Source organism: Asterias amurensis, chromosome 4 (assembly GCF_032118995.1).
Source record: "Asterias amurensis chromosome 4, ASM3211899v1".
NCBI lineage: Eukaryota > Metazoa > Echinodermata > Asteroidea > Forcipulatida > Asteriidae > Asterias > Asterias amurensis.
This window is the reverse complement of record NC_092651.1, coordinates 12,293,657-12,314,390: the sequence shown is the minus strand read 5'-3', so window position 1 is coordinate 12,314,390 and position 20,734 is coordinate 12,293,657. Positions and strand designations below refer to the sequence as shown.

At 36.3% G+C, this 20,734-nt stretch overlaps 2 protein-coding genes across 2 annotated transcripts in view; one reads left to right on the top strand and one right to left on the bottom strand.

The window, feature by feature from the left end:
* The window catches only part of LOC139936757 (cyclic nucleotide-binding domain-containing protein 2-like), a 174,895-nt gene that overhangs the window by 21,778 nt on the left and 132,383 nt on the right, over positions 1-20,734 (top strand). The window contains exon 3 of the mRNA XM_071931679.1: positions 10,098-10,183. The gene's annotated coding sequence lies outside the window, so the exon portion shown is untranslated. The remainder of the gene's footprint in view (positions 1-10,097; positions 10,184-20,734) is intronic.
* Positions 1-20,734, bottom strand: part of LOC139936759 (cyclic nucleotide-binding domain-containing protein 2-like) — a 107,501-nt gene that overhangs the window by 42,415 nt on the left and 44,352 nt on the right. The gene's annotated exons all lie outside the window — the stretch shown is intronic.

Here is a 20,734-nt window from a genome sequence, read left to right as displayed (position 1 = left end):
AAACCTATATGAAAACGCTATTGCCTGGCCCTTTTTTGCTAAGTATTTGACACTTTCAATTGCTGCGAGGGACCGTGTTCACATATAGGGACCGTACAACAAACTTTTTTGGATTCGATTAAAGGTTGCCCGAACTTAGCATTGTACTGGTCTGGTCTGTTATATAATGTTACAATGGTGTGGTTGCCAGTTCCTTCTAGCTAGTCTTTGCTTCCCATAGATATGTAGATCACTGCCAGTAGTACGAAAAGGCACTTTGGCAGGGTAGGATAGAATAACAAAAAAGGAAGAAGGAGTGGCCATTGATAAAATCTTTGAAAATAAACTGCATACAAAAATATTGAATTGTTCAGTTCGCTTGCCCGTAAGTTTAAAATTTCATGAAAAATCATTTATAAATTTTAATTTATTTTTAGTTTCTGATTTTTCCTAAAAGCTTAAACTACATTTTAATATATTTTGTTGTTATGGTTTTTTTTCTGTTGTTAAATAAATGTATCCAAACCTATATGAAAAGGATATTGCCTGGCCCTTTTTTGATCAGTATTTGACACTTTCATTTGCTGCGAGGGACCGTGTTCACATAAAGGGACCGTATAACAAACTTTTTTGTAAAGGAATAAGGGTTGCCCGAACTTAGCATTGTACTGGTCTGGTCTGTTATATAATGTTACAATGGTGTGGTTGCCAGTTCCTTCTAGCTAGTCTTTGCTTCCCATAGATATGTAGATCACTGCCAGTAGTACGAAAAGGCACTTTGGCAGGGTTGGATAGAATAACAAAAAAGGAAGAAACCAGTGTCCATTGACAAAATCTTTGAAAATTAATTGCATACAAAAATATTGAATTGTGATTTAAGCTTGCCCGTAAATTTTAAATTTCATGAAAAAAACACAATAAATTTTAATGTTTTTTGTTTTAATTCTTAAAAGATTGAACTACGTTTTAATATATTTAGTTGTCATGTTTTTTTTCTGCAACAAAATAAATGTACCCAAACCTATATAAAAACGCTATTGCCTGGCCCTTTTTTGATAAGTATTTGACACTTTCATGTGTTGCGAGGGACCGTGTTCACATATAGGGACCGTAAAACAAACTTTTTGGAATTCGATTAAAGGTTGCCCGAACTTAGCATTGTACTGGTCTGGTCTGTTATATAATGTTACAATGGTGTGGTTGCCAGTTCCTTCTAGCTAGTCTTTGCTTCCCATAGATATGTAGATCACTGCCAGTAGTACGAAAAGGCACTTTGGCAGAATTGGATATAATAACCAAAACAAGAAAAAGAAACCAGTGTCAATTGATAAAATCTTTGAAAACAAAATGTTGAGTTGTCAAGTTAAGCTTGCCTTTCAATTTATGAATAAATGAAAAAATTAATAAATTTTAATTATTGTTTTTTTTTTATATTTTCAAAAGATAAACTACGTGTAATAAATTCAGTTGTCATGTTTGCCCGTTAAGCTTGCCCGTAAATTTTAATATTCATGAAAAAAAACAATTTATATTTTTTTTATTCAATTCTTAAGAGATTGAACTACGTTTTAATATAATTTATTGTCATGTTTGGTTTTTTTACCACGAAATAAATGTACCCAAACCTATATGAAAGGGCTATTGCCTGGCCCTTTTTCGATCAGTATTTGACACTTTCATTTGCTGCGAGGGACCGTGTTCACATATTATAGGGACCGTAACAAACTTTTTGGGATATGATTAAAGGTTGCTCGAACTTCGCATTGTACTGGTCTGGTCTGTTATACAATGTTACAATGGTGTGGTTGCCAGTTCCTTGTAATTGTAGCTAGTCTTTGCTTCCCATAGGTATGTAGATCACTGCCAGTAGTAAGAAATTGCACTTTGACAGGATTGGATATAATAACAAAAAAGGAAGAAGCCAGTGTCCATTGATAACATCTTTGAAAATTAATTGCATTAAAAAAAGATTCAATTGTACAGTTCTCTTGCCCGTAAAATTTAATTTTATGAAAAAAAAATTAGTTCATTGGGTTTTTTTTTTCGTTTTTTTCTTAAAAGCTTATAACATAAAAGGAAGAAACCAGTGTCCATTGGTAAAATCTTTGAAAATTATTTGCAATGAATTGTACACTTACGCTTGCCTTTAAAAAAAATAGGTTTAAACCTTTTAAAAACTAAACCTTTCCGAATATACTCCAGAAACCAAGTACTAGTGTGCAATATTAATTACTTAACCATGTAAAAAATATTTTCCGTAAAGCTTTTTTTTTTTTCAATTTGTATTCTCCAGTGTTGTCATGTGTTGTTGTAATACATTGAAATTTGTAACAATTTAAAAAAAAAAATAATTATAATTTAAAATGTAAACCAATGCTTATTTGGCGATGCCGGCATTCGGACTCAGACACGTCGTCTGAAGTTTTGCAGTCACTGCGCCACAACTCACTATGCTAATCTGATAGCGCTGTCAGGGAACACTATATAACGCATCCTATGGTCTTCTGTTCACGTCACAGTGATCAAACGATCGTCCCACAATGCACCTGGATTTATTTTGCCTTATAAGAATTAAAATCGGATCTGGCAAGCACCAACGTGCTAGGGCGATTCGTTAGGCGCTGGTACTGTCTCTGAATTCCGGATTGGTATGAGCCACTGGTCCCGAGTTCGATCCCGGCCCCTCGCAATATTACGAAACAAGGCATTAATTACTGGGAAAGACACCAGTATGGTTTGGGAGCCGCTTTGTTTACCCTGAGCGAGGGGGGCAAGGACTGCTAGGGTTGAGAGATAGGGAAGGATATACTGTGAAGTCGGTTGTCATACCAGAAGGGTGCTATATGGAAGCCGGTAAGGGGCCTCTGTTAGTGGTGTATGTGTTGCGCGGACCATACATTGCAATGGGGGAATAACCCGAATCGCGGCTCCTGAATACCTGACAAATCGCAGAGTAACTTTTTGTCTTTTATTTTGATAATGTATTTATTGTTCCATGTTGTATGTTTTATTTAATCAGAAAGATCGACGGCAAAGAGAGGCACACTCCCAAACATAAATTATTAAAGAAGGTATAAAAACAAATTAACTAATAATTTATCTCGTCGCGACAATTTATTTTTAACATTTGGTTGATATAATTGGTGTAAAAAAAAAACAATTAGGCGCTTACCACCTCAAGCAATTATCCAACAAATAGATATTTAAAGGCTTTGGTATCCTTTGCTGTTTTTTTACTGTTTTAATGTTTTTTTCATATAGTATAAAACCGTATATATACGTTGGTAAAAACCAAATTAATATTCTTTATCTCCGATCACCCGATGCAAATTTAACATATATTAAATTGTTTGCGGTACCCGCTGCTAAAACATAGTATTCGAAATGCATCAAACTATCGGATAACCGCGGTGGTCTAGTTGGTAAGACACTGCTCTAGAGTGTCAAGTGTCGTGGGTTCGAATCCCATCCGAGTCTTTTTTTTTTTTTTTTTTCACAAAACTCGGGTTAGTACTGAATATACAGTGCTATAATATTATTTATCCCCGATGCAAATTTAACATCTATTATTTAGATATTAGAGTTGTACAACTGTAAACATTTTGTTTTCTACATGTGTTTTTTTGCTTTTGAGATATCCTCAAAACTCCTGTGCTAGTAATGTCCACGTAGAAAGAATAATCCCATTAGTAATACGCCATCTGAGAAGTGTTTATAATCAAACTAAACTGTACGTTTTTATGCTAAAATTGTAGGCCTATTTAACTTACAGTTTATTTTCTATTGATTCCGCCCAGAGTACTATAAAGGCAGGACAGATCTTTACAGAAGAATAACCTAAGAAGAATAACCTAAACACAGTGGACACTATTCGTAATATAGGTAATTACTCAAAATAATTGTTAGCACAAAACCTTTTTGGGTGACGAGTGATAGGGAGAGGTTGGTGGTATAAAACATTGTGAGAAACGGCACCCGCTGAAGTGGAGTAGTTTTCGAGAAAGGAGTAGTTCCCCACGAATTTGATTTCGAGACCTCAGATTTAGCACTTGAGGTCTCGAAATCAACCATCTAAACGCACAAAACTTCGTGACAAGGGTACAGTTTTCTTTCATTATTATCTCACAAACTTGGTGACCGATTGAGGTCAATTTTTCACAGGTTTGTTATTTTATGTATATGTTGAGATACACCAACTGTGAAGGCTGACCTTTGACAATTACCAATAGTGTCCACTGCCTTTAAGACAGTTTTCTAAAGAACAAACTCTACCTGGCAAGTACAGATTCACACTTGGGGTTACTGCAAACCAAATATTAATACCTCACCATTCAATGCCTTAAATCATATAAACCTTTTTCTTGTTCATTACTTTTTTTCAACAATTTACTCATTAAGGAATAGTTATTTTAGTATTTTCGTAACAAGCAGAAACTACTTGACTATGACCACCTAAATACTAACAACTTATCCCCCTCCCCTCTCTTTTTGGTCGTAATGTTCAACGGGCTAAAACGCTGTCCCAAACAAATTTTGTCAAAACCTTCTCATCAGCTCATGTTCATTTTAGCACTACTATTACAGGGGGAATATAGCATCCTGGACTGTAGCCGGCGAAATCTTAAACCAAGTGGTTGACAACATTACAAAATGTAAGGACTGAATCTGTTTATGTTCATAGTAAAAATGAGACCGTTAAGTTGGCATAGCGCCCTCACTTTGCTCTGTGATCCACGATTTTGGTATTGTTCTTTTCAGTCGTAGGGAGCCATAGAGTTGATAGGGGTCCTACAATGACCAATGTGATGCTGAATTGAAATTCTAAAATTCTATATTATTTAACTGCTCACAGTATCTATTGTGCACTGTTGCCAGTCCAAACAAGCTTCACACAAATAATTGCCAGTAAATTAAACCAAGTTTACCTTGGAGAAGATGCTATTAGGCAAACCAATGAGCTTTGCACACGGTTACGTGCAACGTCGGCCTGAGCACAAAACAAACCATTTAATTAGTCTCGTTCACCACAAAATTAGAACTATAATTCTGGAAAGAAAGAATATTCCGGAGTTTGTTACATAAGACCTTACCGGTGGCTGACGTTGCCAGTAATGGGTAAACAAAGTTTGACCAATGTTCACTCGATGTCATGTGTTTGTGCACGGAAAGTATATGGTTTTACATTGCCCTCATTGTAATGATTTTGCTGCCAATATTTTCAATAAAAATCTCCCGAAAGGCTGAAAATCTCTTAATTTTCACCCTCAAATTATTTGATTAGAAGGGGTAGCTGTAAGCTACGAGTCGGACAACTTCGCGATCTCCCTTATCACAGACCGACTTCACGCCGTACACAACGCAAAAACCACGGCGCTTGTGCTCGCTCAAACCTCAGTAATTTACGTAGTCTAACCATACTTTCAAAATAAACCTCTTTTGTAGTAGAATACTGGAAATAACAAACAGCACAAAAATAGAAGCTACTTTACTGTAACCACCAAATTCCAAATAATGTTGTTTCAACGGGCTAAAACGCTTTCCAAAACAAATGTTGTCACAACCTTCTCATCAGCTCATGTTAATTAATAGTTTAGCACTTTTATTACTGGGGGAATCTAGCAACCAAGACTGTAACTGGTAAAATCTTAAACCAAGTGGACGACAACATTACACCATGTAAGGACTGAATCTGTTTATGTCCGTAGTAAAAATGAGACCGTTAAGTTGGCATAGCGCCCTCACTTTGCTCTGTGATCCTCGATTTTTGCATTGTTCTTTTCAGTCGTAGGGAGTAATAGAGTTGTCCAATGACCAATGTGATGTTGAATTGAAATTCTGGATAATTTAATTAGTCACAGTTAATATTGTGCACTGTTGCCAGTCCAAACAAGCTTCACACAAATAATTGCCAGTAAATTAAACCAAGTTTACCTTGGAGAAGATGCTATTAGGCAAACCAATGAGCTTTGCACACGGTTACGTGCAACGTCGGCCTGAGCACAAAACAAACCATTTACTTAGTCTCGTTATACACAAAATTAGAACTATAATTCTGGAAAGGAATAATATTCCGGAGTTTGTAACATGAGACCTTACCGGTGGCTGACGTTGCCAGTAATGGGCAAACACAGTTTGACCAATGTTCACTCGATGTCATGTGTTTGTGCACGGAAAGTAAATGCTTTTACAATGCCCTGATTGTAATGATTGTGCTGCCAATAGTTTCAACAAAAATCTCCTGAAAGGCTGCAAATCCCTTTATTTTCACCCTCAAATTATTTGATGTGAAGGGGTAGCTGTCAGCTACGAGTCGGACAACTTCGCGATCTCCCTTATCACAGCCCGACTTCAAGCCGTACACAACGCAAAAACCACGGCGCGTGGGCTCGCTCAAACCTCAGAAATTTACGTAGTCTAACCACACTTTCAACAGAAACCTGTTTTGTAGTAGAATACTGGAAATATCAAACAGCAAAACATAGAAGCTACTTTACTATGACCACCAAAATCCAAACAACGTTACTCCCCCCCATACCCTCTTTTTGGTCGCAAGTTTCAACGGGCTAAAACGCTTTCCAAAACAGTGATGCTAAAACCTTCTCATCAGCTCATGTTAGTTAATAGTTTAGCACTATTATTACAGGGGAAATCTAGCATCCTAGACTGTAGCCGGTAAAATCTTAAACCAAGTGGTTGACAACATTACACCGTGTAAGGACTGAATATGTTTATGTCCGTAGTAAAAATGAGACCGTTAAGTTGGCATAGCGCCCTCACTTTGCTCTGTGATCCTCGATGTTTGTTTTGTTCTTTTCAGTCGTAGGGAGTCATAGAGTTGTCCAATGACCAATTGAAGTCCTATAAGGACCAATGTGATGTTGAATTGAAATTCTGGAATTATATATTATTTAATTGCTCACAGTTTCTAATGTGCACTATTGCCAGTCCAAACAAGCTTCACACAAATATTTGACAGTAAATTAAACCAAGTTTACCTGGGAGAAGATGCTATTAGGCAAACCAATGAGCTTTGCACACGGTTAATTGCAACGTCGGGCCGAGCACAAAACAAACCATTTACTTAGTCTCGTTATACACAAAATTAGAACTATAATTCTGCAAAGGAAGAATATTCCGGAGTTTGTAACATGAGACCTTACCAGTGGCTGACGTTGCCAGTTATGGGTAAACACAGTTTGACCAATGCTCACTCGATGTCATGTGTTTATGCACGGAAAGTAAATGGTTTTACATTGCCCTCATTGTAATGATTTTGCTGCCAATGTTTTAAACAAAAATCTCCCGAAAGGCTGCAAATCCCTTTATTTTCACCCTCAAATTATTTTATTAGAAGGGGAAGCCTTCAGCTCCCAGTCGGACAACTTCGCGATCCCCCTTATCACAGCCCGACTTCACACCGTACACAACGCAAAAACCACGGCGCGTGGGCTCGCTCAAACCTCAGAAATTTACGTAGTCTAACCACACTTTCAACAGAAACCTGTTTTGTAGTAGAATACTGGAAATATCAAACAGCAAAACATAGAAGCTACTTTACTATGACCACCAAAATCCAAACAACGTTACTCCCCCCCATACCCTCTTTTTGGTCGCAAGTTTCAACGGGCTAAAACGCTTTCCAAAACAGTGATGCTAAAACCTTCTCATCAGCTCATGTTAGTTAATAGTTTAGCACTATTATTACAGGGGAAATCTAGCATCCTAGACTGTAGCCGGTAAAATCTTAAACCAAGTGGTTGACAACATTACACCGTGTAAGGACTGAATCTGTTTATGTCCGTAGTAAAAATGAGACCGTTAAGTTGGCATAGCGCCCTCACTTTGCTCTGTGATCCTCGATGTTTGTTTTGTTCTTTTCAGTCGTAGGGAGTCATAGAGTTGTCCAATGACCAATTGAAGTCCTATAAGGACCAATGTGATGTTGAATTGAAATTCTGGAATTATATATTATTTAATTGCTCACAGTTTCTAATGTGCACTATTGCCAGTCCAAACAAGCTTCACACAAATATTTGACAGTAAATTAAACCAAGTTTACCTGGGAGAAGATGCTATTAGGCAAACCAATGAGCTTTGCACACGGTTAATTGCAACGTCGGGCCGAGCACAAAACAAACCGTTTACTTAGTCTCGTTATACACAAAATTAGAACTATAATTCTGCAAAGGAAGAATATTCCGGAGTTTGTAACATGAGACCTTACCAGTGGCTGACGTTGCCAGTTATGGGTAAACACAGTTTGACCAATGCTCACTCGATGTCATGTGTTTATGCACGGAAAGTAAATGGTTTTACATTGCCCTCATTGTAATGATTTTGCTGCCAATGTTTTAAACAAAAATCTCCCGAAAGGCTGCAAATCCCTTTATTTTCACCCTCAAATTATTTGATTAGAAGGGGAAGCCTTCAGCTCCCAGTCGGACAACTTCGCGATCCCCCTTATCACAGCCCGACTTCACACCGTACACAACGCAAAAACCACGGCGCTTGTGCTCGCTCAAACCTCGGTAATTTACGTAGTCTAACCATACTTTCAAAAGAAACCTCTTTTGTTGTAAAATACTCCTCTTTTTGGTCGCAAGCTTCATCGGGCTAAAACGCTTTCCAAAACAATGTTGTCCAAACCTTCTCATCAGCTCATGTTAATTAAACGTTTAGCACTTTTATTACAGGGGGATTCTAGCATCCTAGACTGTAGCCGGTAAAATCTTAAACCAAGTGGTTGACAACATTACACCGTGTAAGGACTGAATCTGTTTATGTCCGTAGTAAAAATGAGACTGTTAAGTTGGCATAGCGCCCTCACTTTGCTCTGTGATCCTCGATTTTTGTATTGTTATTTTCAGTCGTAGGGAGTCATAGAGTTGTAGGAGTCCTACAATGGCCAATGTGATGTTGAATTGAAATTCTGGAATTCTATATTATTTAATTTTTCACAGTATCTATTGTGCACTGTTGCCAGTCCAAACGAGCTTCACACAAATAATTGCCAGTAAATTAAAACAAGTTTACTTTTGAGAAGATGCTAGTTGCAACGACGGGTCGAGCAAAACTGTTGCTGTGTCCAACGTGCCCGCTGGTCCTCCAAAGTCGTAAATTTAAACAATATTGTTTGCCTTCATCACGAAATGATTATAGAAATTTCTTATTAAGAAAAAAACTAAGTTCCTAACAATATCCTCCAAAGTTGTAAAGTAACCCGGTTGAGCCCGCTAAAGTTCGTTGTATAACACTGTTTATCAGATTAAAACACTGTCCCAAACAATTCACTGTGTCAACAATACCTTCTCATCAGCGTATAACAATATTTAAGCATTTTTAGAAGACAAGGGGAAACAGGCATGCTAGACTGTAGCCGGCAAACCCTAAACAAGGCGTTGACATACATTAACATATATTAAACTTGAAGTTACGTCCCTGCATAACTCCACAGTAAGCGGTATTTTATTCCCATCGCTAAGCTTACTCCACGAATTAAAAACTCTGGCTTACAATCTTAAATGTATCCTTAGTATGGCCTCCATTGTTTTTTCCTCTCAGCCTCAATATGAAGGTTCGCACAACGAGTGCAAAGATTGTTGTTTATCAAAAACGAATGAAGAAAGGGGAAATGTACTTTGTAATGTGTAATAGGTTATACGCCGACTGTATGCGTGTGTGTATTTCTGAAGGAATTAACTTGTATCTGACGAACTTATTGTTCAGGTCTTATTAGAAGAAAACCAAACATAATAAAGTTAACAATATTCGTTTTACCAAGATTTAAACTCATGTGGTAGGCCTACTATTTTCATGTTTTTTTTTTTCAAATGTAATGTTCCCTGGATAAACCTTTATTGGCTTTCCCTCTTACTAGGGGGTTCTAACTAGATCACTCAATTACAGAGTGTAAAACAAATCAAATTTTAGGTGAAATTTTGCGAATTAACTGCTAGTATTACTTCCAAAACATAGCAATCGGATAGTTAGAAACTAGTGCCACCATTTGTTTATTTCTCTATTCTGAAACCAATTGTAATCAAACCGAGGCTGAACGGGAAATTCGTCTGGTCCCTTAGTTCTAACTTCACAATCCGTATATGTTATTGTTATTGCAGTCAGGAACACGGGACGGCAATGAAAGATGGAGGGTGCTTCGATTATGGCTCAGTGGAGATTGGTTGCTGTTCATACTTATCATGTGGTAAGTCAAACAAGATTTTTTATTGTACCATATGAAAGCCCCAACTAATTATACATCTAGTCAATATTGAATGGTTTGGAAAACAACCGCATGACTTGTTTTTCCCCAAAGTGGCAACATTTTCCAACATGCGTTTAGGGACTGTGACAATTTAGGGGCCTTAACGGCTATGTGTAGACTCATAGAATCCCACAATGACACTGCTATTATTCTAGGCATGGGAATTATATAATACTACAAAGGATGGTTGCAGTTGGCATTGTTCTGATGGTAGTAGTCAATCTGTACAAGTCTGAAATCGTACATCCCCCTATGGTTAGCTTGGTATGCAATAGGTTCACAGGTTCATAGGTTCAAAAGTATTGTACTTTAACAATGGTCCGTTTGCCAAGTGCTTCTGCCAGCTCGTCATTGCTTCCCATAGCTATGTTAACCACTGCGAGAACAGAAAAGTCACTTTGGCTGGTCTTTTCTTAATGGATTGGCTGAGGTGTTTTGACCCTTAACCTTGATAGAACACATTCCATCTATAAATGTCACCTATGACCTTTGTTTACACCGAAAAGGGAAATAAATCATTTAAAAAATTGTTAAAAGCGTTTTAAAAAATTGCGTTATAATATTATTGCTATCGAGAAGCATGTTTTTTTTTGTAAAGCAGATAAAACATTAAAAGAGGGGAACCAATGTCTATTCATAAAATCTGTAAATTTATTGCGCAGTTAACACAGATTTGTACACGTTAGCATGCTCTCTACTTTAAACAAAATGGTCAAGTTTTTTGCTGCGACGGACCCTGTTCACATAGGAACCGTAACAATCTTTTTAGGATAATAATCTTTGACAAATAATTGCATTAACAAATACTAAATTATTTAAGCTTGCCTTTTAATTTAAAATTTCATGAAAAGAATAATAACGTTCAATTTTTTTTTTTTTTTTTTTTTTCTTAAAAGCTTTAACTTCGTTTTAACATATTTTGTTGTCATGTGTTTTTTTTTTTACTGCCTCGAAATAAATGTATCCAAACCTATATTATGAAAAGGCTATTGGCTGGCCCTTTCTCGTTCGGTATTTGACACTTTCATTTGCTGCGAGGGACCGTGTTCACATATAGGGACCGTACATCAAACTTTTTGGGATATGATTAAAGGTTGCCCGAACTTAGCATTGTACTGGTCTGGTCTGTTATATAATGTTACAATGGTGTGGTTGCCAGTTCCTTCTAGCTAGTCTTTGCTTCCCATAGATATGTAGATCACTGCCAGTAGTACGAAAAGGCACTTTGGCAGAATTAGATATAATATCCAAAAAAAAAAAGGAAGAAACCAGTGTCCATTGACAAAATCTTTGAAAACAAAATATTGGGTTGTCAAGTTAAGCTTGCCTTTCAATTTAAGAACCAATGAAAAAATTAATAAATTTTAATTCATGTTTTTTTTTTTTCTTCATATTTTCATAAGCTTATACTACGTGTAATGAATTCTTTTGTCATGTTTGCCCGTTAAGCTTGCCCGTAAATTTTAATATTCATGAAAAAACAATACATATGTTGATTATTCATTTCTTAAGAGATTGAACTACGTTTAAATATATTTTGTTGCCATGGGTTTTTTTTCTGCCACGAAATTAATGTATCCAAACCTATATGAAAGGGCTATTGCCTGGCCCTTTTTTGATAAGTATTTGAAACTTTCATTTGCTGCGAGGGACCGTGTACACATATAGGGACCGTAAAACAAACTTTTTTGGATTCGATTAAAGGTTGCCCGAACTTAGCATTGTACTGGTCTGGTCAGTTATATAATGTTACAATGGTGTGGTTGCCAGTTCATTCTAGCTAGTCTTTGCTTCCCATAGATATGTAGATCACTGCCAGTAGTAAGAAATGGCACTTTAGCAAGCTTGGATATAATAACAGAAAAGGAAGAAACCAGTGTTCATTGACAAAATCTTTAAAAATTAGCTACATACAAAAATATTGAATTGTACAGCTTGCCCGTAAATAATAAATTTCATAAATGACACATAATTTTTGTTTCCTCTTTTTTTTTCAAAAGCTTGAACTACGTTTAATATTGTTGTTGTCATCTTTTTTTTCTTTCTGTGGTTAAAAATGTATCCAAACCTATATGAAATGGATATTATTGCCTGGCCCTTTTCGATCAGTATTTGACACTTTCATTTGCTGCGAGGGACCGTGTTCACCTATAGGGACCGTACAACAAACTTTTTTGGATATGACTAAAGGTTGCCTGAACTTAGCATTGTACTGGTCTGGTCTGTTATATAATGTTACAATGGTGTGGTTGCCAGTTCTTTCTAGCTAGTCTTTGCTTCCCATAGATATGTAGATCACTGCCAGTAGTACGAAAAGGCACTTTGGCAGGATTGGATATAATAACCAAAAAAAGAAAAAGAAACCAGTGTCAATTGATAAAATCTTTGAAAACAAAACATTGAGTTGTAAAGTTAAGCTTGCCTTTAAATTTATGAATTAATGAAAAAAATTAATAAATTTTAATTAATGTTTTTTTTTTTATATTTTCAAAAGATAAACTACGTGTAACAAATTCTGTTGACATGTTTGCCCATTAAGCTTGCCCGTAAATTTTAATATTCATGAAAAAAACAATATGTATTTTTTTTATTCAATTCTTAAGAGATTGAACTACGTTTTAATATAATTTATTGTCATGGTTTTTTTCTGCCACGAAATAAATGTACCCAAACCTATATGAAAGGGCTATGCCCGGCCCTTTCTCGTTCAGTATTTGAAACTTTCATTTGCTGCGAGGGACCGTGTTCACATATAGGGACCGTACAACAAACTTTTTGGGGTTATGATTAAAGGTTGCCCGAACTTAGCATTGTACTGGTCTGGTCTGTTAAATAATGTTACAATGGTGTGGTTGCCAGTTCCTTCTAGCTAGTCTTTGCTTCCCATAGATATGTAGATCACTGCCAGTAGTACGAAAAGGCACTTTGGCAGGATTGGATAAAATAACAAAAAAGGAAGAAGCCATTGTCATTTGATAACATCTTTGAAAGTTAATTGCATTAAAAAATATTGAATTGTACAGTTCGCTTGCCCGTAAATTATTAATTTCATGAAAAAAATAATAAATTTTAATTTATTGTTCTTTTCTTTTTTTCTTAAAAGCTTGAAATACGTTTTAATGTACTACGAAATAAATGTATCTCAACCTATATTATGAAAGGGCTATTGCCCGGCCCTTTCTCGTTCAGTATTTGAAACTTTCATTTGCTGCGAGGGACCGTGTTCACATATAGGGACCGTACAACAAACTTTTTTGGATATGATTAAAGGTTGCCTGAACTTAGCATTGTACTGGTCTGGTCTGTTATATAATGTTACAATGGTGTGGTTGCCAGTTCCTTCTATCTAGTCTTTGCTACCATAGATATGTAGATCACTGCCAGTAGTACGAAAAGGCACTTTGGCAGGATTGGATAGAATAACAAAAAAGGAAGAAACCGGTGTCCATAGATAGTATCTTTGAAAATTAATTGCATACAAAAATATTGAACTGTGCATTTGAGCTTGCCCGTAAATTTTAAATTTCATGAAAAATATAATAAATTTTAATGTTTTTGTTTTAATTCTTAAAAGATTGAACTACGTTTTAATATATTTAGTTGTCAAGTTTGTTTTCTGCCACGAAATAAATTTACCCAAACCTATATAAAAACGCTATTGCCTGGCCCTTTTTTGATAATTATTTGACACTTTCAATTGCTGCGAGGGACCGTGTTCACATATAGGGACCGTAAAACAAACTTTTTGGGGTTCGATTAAAGGTTGCCCGAACTTAGCATTGTACTGGTCTGGTCTGTTATATAATGTTACAATGGTGTGGTTGCCAGTTCATTCTAGCTAGTCTTTGCTTCCCATAGATATGTAGATCACTGCCAGTAGTACGAAAAGGCACTTTGGCAGGATTGGATAGAATAACAAAAAAGGAAGAAACCAGTGTCCATTGATAAAATCTTTGAAAATTAGTTGCATACAAAAATATTGAATTTTGCATTTAAGCTTGCCCGTAAATTTTAAAATTCATGAAAAAAATTTTTTTTTAATGTTTTTGTTTTAATTCTTTAAGATTGAACTACGTTTTAATATGTTGTGTTGTCGTGTTTTTTTTCTGCCACGAAAGAAATGTACCTAAACCTATATAAAAACGCTATTGCCTGGCCCTTTTTGGATAAGTATTTGACACTTTCATTTGCTGCGAGGGACCGTGTTCACATATAGGGACCGTACAACAAACCTTTGTGTATATGATGAAAGGTTGCCCGAACTTAGCATTGTACTGGTCTGGTCTGTTATATAATGTTACAATGGTGTGGTTGCCAGTTCCTTCTAGCTAGTTTTTGTTTCCCATAGATATGTAGATCACTGCCAGTAGTACGAAAAGGCACTTTGGCAGGATTGGATAGAATAACAAAAAAGGAAGAAACCGGTGTCCATAGATAGTATCTTTGAAAATTAATTGCATACAAAAATATTGAACTGTGCATTTGAGCTTGCCCGTAAATTTTAAATTTCATGAAAAATATAATAAATTTTAATGTTTTTGTTTTAATTCTTAAAAGATTGAACTACGTTTTAATATATTTAGTTGTCAAGTTTGTTTTCTGCCACGAAATAAATTTACCCAAACCTATATAAAAACGCTATTGCCTGGCCCTTTTTTGATAATTATTTGACACTTTCAATTGCTGCGAGGGACCGTGTTCACATATAGGGACCGTAAAACAAACTTTTTGGGGTTCGATTAAAGGTTGCCCGAACTTAGCATTGTACTGGTCTGGTCTGTTATATAATGTTACAATGGTGTGGTTGCCAGTTCATTCTAGCTAGTCTTTGCTTCCCATAGATATGTAGATCACTGCCAGTAGTACGAAAAGGCACTTTGGCAGGATTGGATAGAATAACAAAAAAGGAAGAAACCAGTGTCCATTGATAAAATCTTTGAAAATTAGTTGCATACAAAAATATTGAATTTTGCATTTAAGCTTGCCCGTAAATTTTAAAATTCATGAAAAAAAATTTTTTTTAATGTTTTTGTTTTAATTCTTTAAGATTGAACTACGTTTTAATATGTTGTGTTGTCGTGTTTTTTTTCTGCCACGAAAGAAATGTACCTAAACCTATATAAAAACGCTATTGCCTGGCCCTTTTTGGATAAGTATTTGACACTTTCATTTGCTGCGAGGGACCGTGTTCACATATAGGGACCGTACAACAAACCTTTGTGTATATGATGAAAGGTTGCCCGAACTTAGCATTGTACTGGTCTGGTCTGTTATATAATGTTACAATGGTGTGGTTGCCAGTTCCTTCTAGCTAGTTTTTGTTTCCCATAGATATGTAGATCACTGCCAGTAGTACGAAAAGGCACTTTGGCAGAATTAGATATAATATCCAAAAAAAAAGGAAGAAACCAGTGTCCATTGACAAAATCTTTGAAAACAAAATATTGGGTTGTCAAGTTAAGCTTGCCTTTCAATTTAAGAACCAATGAAAAAATTAATAAAGTTTAATTCATGTTTTTTTTTTTCTTCATATTTTCATAAGCTTATACTACGTGTAATGAAGTCTTTTGTCATGTTTGCCCGTTAAGCTTGCCCGTAAATTTTAATATTCATGAAAAAACAATACATATGTTGATTATTCAATTCTTAAGAGATTGAACTACGTTTTAATATATTTTGTTGCCATGTTTTTTTTTCTGCCACGAAATTAATGTATCCAAACCTATATGAAAGGGCTATTGCCTGGCCCTTTTTTGATAAGTATTTGAAACTTTCATTTGCTGCGAGGGACCGTGTTCACATATAGGGACCGTAAAACAAACTTTTTTGGATTCGATTAAAGGTTGCCCGAACTTAGCATTGTACTGGTCTGGTCAGTTATATAATGTTACAATGGTGTGGTTGCCAGTTCATTCTAGCTAGTCTTTGCTTCCCATAGATATGTAGATCACTGCCAGTAGTAAGAAATGGCACTTTAGCAAGCTTGGATATAATAACAGAAAAGGAAGAAACCAGTGTTCATTGACAAAATCTTTAAAAATTAGCTACATACAAAAATATTGAATTGTACAGATCGCTTGCCCGTAAATAATAAATTTCATAAATGACACATAATTTTTTTTTCCTCTTTTTTTTCAAAAGCTTGAACTACGTTTAATATTGTTGTTGTCATCTTTTTTTTTCTTTCTGTGGTTAAAAATGTATCCAAACCTATATGAAATGGATATTATTGCCTGGCCCTTTTCGATCAGTATTTGACACTTTCATTTGCTGCGAGGGACCGTGTTCACATATAGGGACCGTACAACAAACTTTTTTGGATATGACTAAAGGTTGCCTGAACTTAGCATTGTACTGGTCTGGTCTGTTATATAATGTTACAATGGTGTGGTTGCCAGTTCTTTCTAGCTAGTCTTTGCTTCCCATAGATATGTAGATCACTGCCAGTAGTACGAAAAGGCACTTTGGCAGGATTGGATAGAATAACAAAAAAGGAAGAAACCAGTGTCCATTGATAAAATCTTTGAAAATTATTTGCATTGAATTGTACACTTACGCTTGCCTTAAAAAAAAATAGGTTTAAACCTTTTAAAAACTAAACCTTTCCGAATATACTCCAGAAACCAAGTACTAGTGTGCAATTTTAATTACTTAACCATGTAAAAAATATTGTCCGTAAAGGGGGAGTTTTTTTCAATTCGTATTCTCCAGTGTTGTCATGTGTTGTTGTAATACATTGAAATTTGTAACAATTAAAAAAAAAATATTATAATTTAAAATGTAAACCAATGCTTATTTGGCGATGCCGGCACTCGGACTCAGACACTTCGTCTGAAGTTTGGCAGTCACTGCGCCACAACTCACTGAGCTAATCTGATAGCGGTGTCAGTGAACACTATATAACGCATCCTATGGTCTTCTGTTCACGTCCCAGTGATCAAACGACCGTCCCACAATGCACCTGGATTTATTTTGCCTTATAAGAATTAAAATCGGATCTGGCAAGCACCAACGTGCTAGGGCGATTCGTTAGGCGCTGGTACTGTCTCTGAATTCCGGATTGGTATGAGCCACTGGTCCCGAGTTCGATCCCGGCCCCTCGCAATATTACGAAACAAGGCATTAATTACTGGGAAAGACACCAGTATGGTTTGGGAGCCGCTTTGTTTACCCTGAGCGAGGGGGGCAAGGACTGCTAGGGTTGAGAGATAGGGAAGGATATACTGTGAAGTCGGTTGTCATACCAGAAGGGTGCTATATGGAAGCCGGTAAGGGGCCTCTGTTAGTGGTGTATGTGTTGCGCGGACCATACATTGCAATGGGGGAATAACCCGAATCGCGGCTCCTGAATACCTGACAAATCGCAGAGTAACTTTTTGTCTTTTATTTTGATAATGTATTTTTTGTTCCATGATGTATGTTTTATTTAATCAGAAAGATCCACGGCAAAGAGAGGCACACTCTCAAACATAAATTAATAAAGAACTAATAATTTATCTCGTCGCGACATTTTATTTTTAACATTTGGTTGATATAATTGGTGTAAAAAAAAAACAATTAGGCGCTTACCACCTCAAGCAATTATCCAACAAATACATGTTTAAAGGCTTTGGTATCCTTTGCTGTTTTTTGACTGTTTTAATGTTTTATTCATATAGTATAAAACCGTATATATATGTTGGTAAAAACCAAATTAATATTCTTTATCTCCGATCACCCGATGCAAATTTAACATATATTAAATTGTTTGCGGTACCCGCTGCTAAAACATAGTATTCGAAATGCATCAAACTATCGGATAACCGCGGTGGTCTAGTTGGTAAGACACTGCTCTAGAGTGTCAAGGGTCGTGGGTTCGAATCCCATCCGAGTCTTTTTTCTTTTTTTCACAAAATTCGGGTTAGTACTGAGTATACAGTGCTATAATATTATTTATCCCCGATGCAAATTTAACATCTATTATTTAGATATTAGAGTTGTACAACTGTAAACATTTTATTTCAGCATGTGTTTAATTTTCTTTTGAGATATCCTTGAAACTCCTGTGCTAGTAATGTCCACGTAGAAAGAATAATCCCATTAGTAATACGCCATCTGAGAAGTGTTTATAATCAAACTAAATTGTACGTTTTTATGCTAAAATTGTAGGCCTATTTAACTTACAGTTTATTTTCTATTGATTCCGCCCAGAGTACTTTAAAGGCAGGACAGATATTTTCAGAACTGGGAAGTCTCCCGAACAATCCGATAAATCTACTCCGCAGTAGTAGAATAAACCTAAAGGCAGTGGACACTATTCTTACTATTGGTAATTACTCAAAATAATTGTTAGAACAAAACCTTTTTGGGGTGTCGAGTGATAGGGAGAGGTTGATGGTATAAAACATTGTGAGAAACGGCACCCGCTGAAGTGGAGTAGTTTTGGAGAAAGGAGTAGTTCCCCACGAATTTGATTTCGAGACCTCAGATTTAGAACTTGAGGTCTCAAAATCAACCATCTAAACGCACAAAACTTCGTGACAAGGGTACAGTTTTCTTTCATTATTGTCTCACAAATTTGGTGACCGATTGAGGTCAATTTTTCACAGGTTTGCTATTTTATATATATGTTGAGATACACCAACTTTGAAGGCTGACTTTTGACAATTACCAATAGTGTCCACTGCCTTTAAGACAGTTTTCTAAAGAACAAACTCTCTACCTGGCAAGTACAGATTCACACTTGGGGTTACTGCAAACCAAATATTAATACCTCACCATTCAATGCCTTAAATCATATAAACCTTTTTCTTGTTCGTTACTTTTTTTCAACAATTTACTCATTAAGGAATAGTTATTTTAGTATTTTCGTAACAAGCAGAAACTACTTGACTATGACCACCTAAATACTAACAACTTATCCCCCTCCCCTCTCTTTTTGGTCGTAATGTTCAACGGGCTAAAACGCTGTCCCAAACAAATTTTGTCAAAACCTTCTCATCAGCTCATGTTCATTTTAGCACTACTATTACAGGGGGAATATAGCATCCTAGACTGTAGCCGGTAAAATCTTAAACCAAGTGGTTGACAACATTACAAAATGTAAGGACTGAATCTGTTTATGTTCATAGTAAAAATGAGACCGTTAAGTTGGCATAGCGCCCTCACTTTGCTCTGTGATCCACGATTTTGGTATTGTTCTTTTCAGTCGTAAGGAGCCATAGAGTTGATAGGGGTCCTACAATGACCAATGTGATGTTGAATTGAAACTCTAAAATTTTATATTATTTAACTGCTCACAGTTTATATTGTGCACTGTTGCCAGTCCAAACAAGCTTCACACAAATAATTGCCAGTAAATTAAACCAAGTTTACCTTTGAGAAGATGCTTTTAGGCAAGGCAATGAGCTTTGCACACGGTTACGTGCAACGTCGGGCCGAGCACAAAGCAAACCGTTTACTTAATCTCGTTATACACAAAATTAGAACTATAATTTTGGAAAGAAAGAATATTCCGGAGTTTGTAACATGAGACCTTACCAGTGGCTGACGTTGCTAGTAATGGGTAAACACAGATTGACCAATGTTCACTCGATGTCATGTGTTTGTGCACGGAAAGTATATGGTTTCACATTGCCCTCATCGTAATGATTTGGCTGCCAAATTTTCAAGAAAAATCTCCCGAAAGGCTGCAAATCCCCTCATTTTCACCCTCAAATTATTTGATGAGAAGAGGTAGAGTGTCAGCTACGAGTCGGACAACTTCGCGATCTCCCTTAGCACAGCCCGACTTCACGCCGTGCACATCGCAAAAACCACGGCGTTAGGGCTCGCTCAAACCTCAGTAATTTACGTAAGTCTAGCCATACTCTCAAAAGAAACATCTTTTGTAGTAGAATACTGGAAATATTTCAACAGCAAAAACAAAAAATACTTTACCATGACCACCAAAATCCAAACAACGTTACTTCACCCCCTCTTTTTGGTCGCAACTTTCAACGGGCTAAAACACTTTCCAAAACAATGTTGTCACAACCTTCTCATCAGCTCATGTTAATTAATAGTTTAGCACTTTCATAACAGTGGGAATCTAGCATCCTAGACTGTAGCCGGTAAAATCTTAAACCAAGTGGACAACAACATTACACCATGTAAGGACTGAATCTGTTTATGTCCGTAGTAAAAATGAGACCGTTAAGTTGGCATAGCGCCCTCACTTTGCTCTGTGATCCTCGATTTATGTATTGTTCTTTTCAGTCGTTGGGAGTCATAGAGTTGTAGGGGTCCTACAATGACCAATTTGATGTTGAATTGAAATTCAGGAATTCTTTATTATTTAATTGCTTACAGTTTCTATTGTGCACTGTTGCCAGTCCAAACAAGCTTCACACAAATAATTGCCGGTAAATTAAACCAAGTTTACCTTTGAGAAGATGCTATTAGGCAAACCAATGAGCTTTGCACACGGTTACGTGCAACGTCGGGCCGAGCACAAAGCAAACCATTTACTTA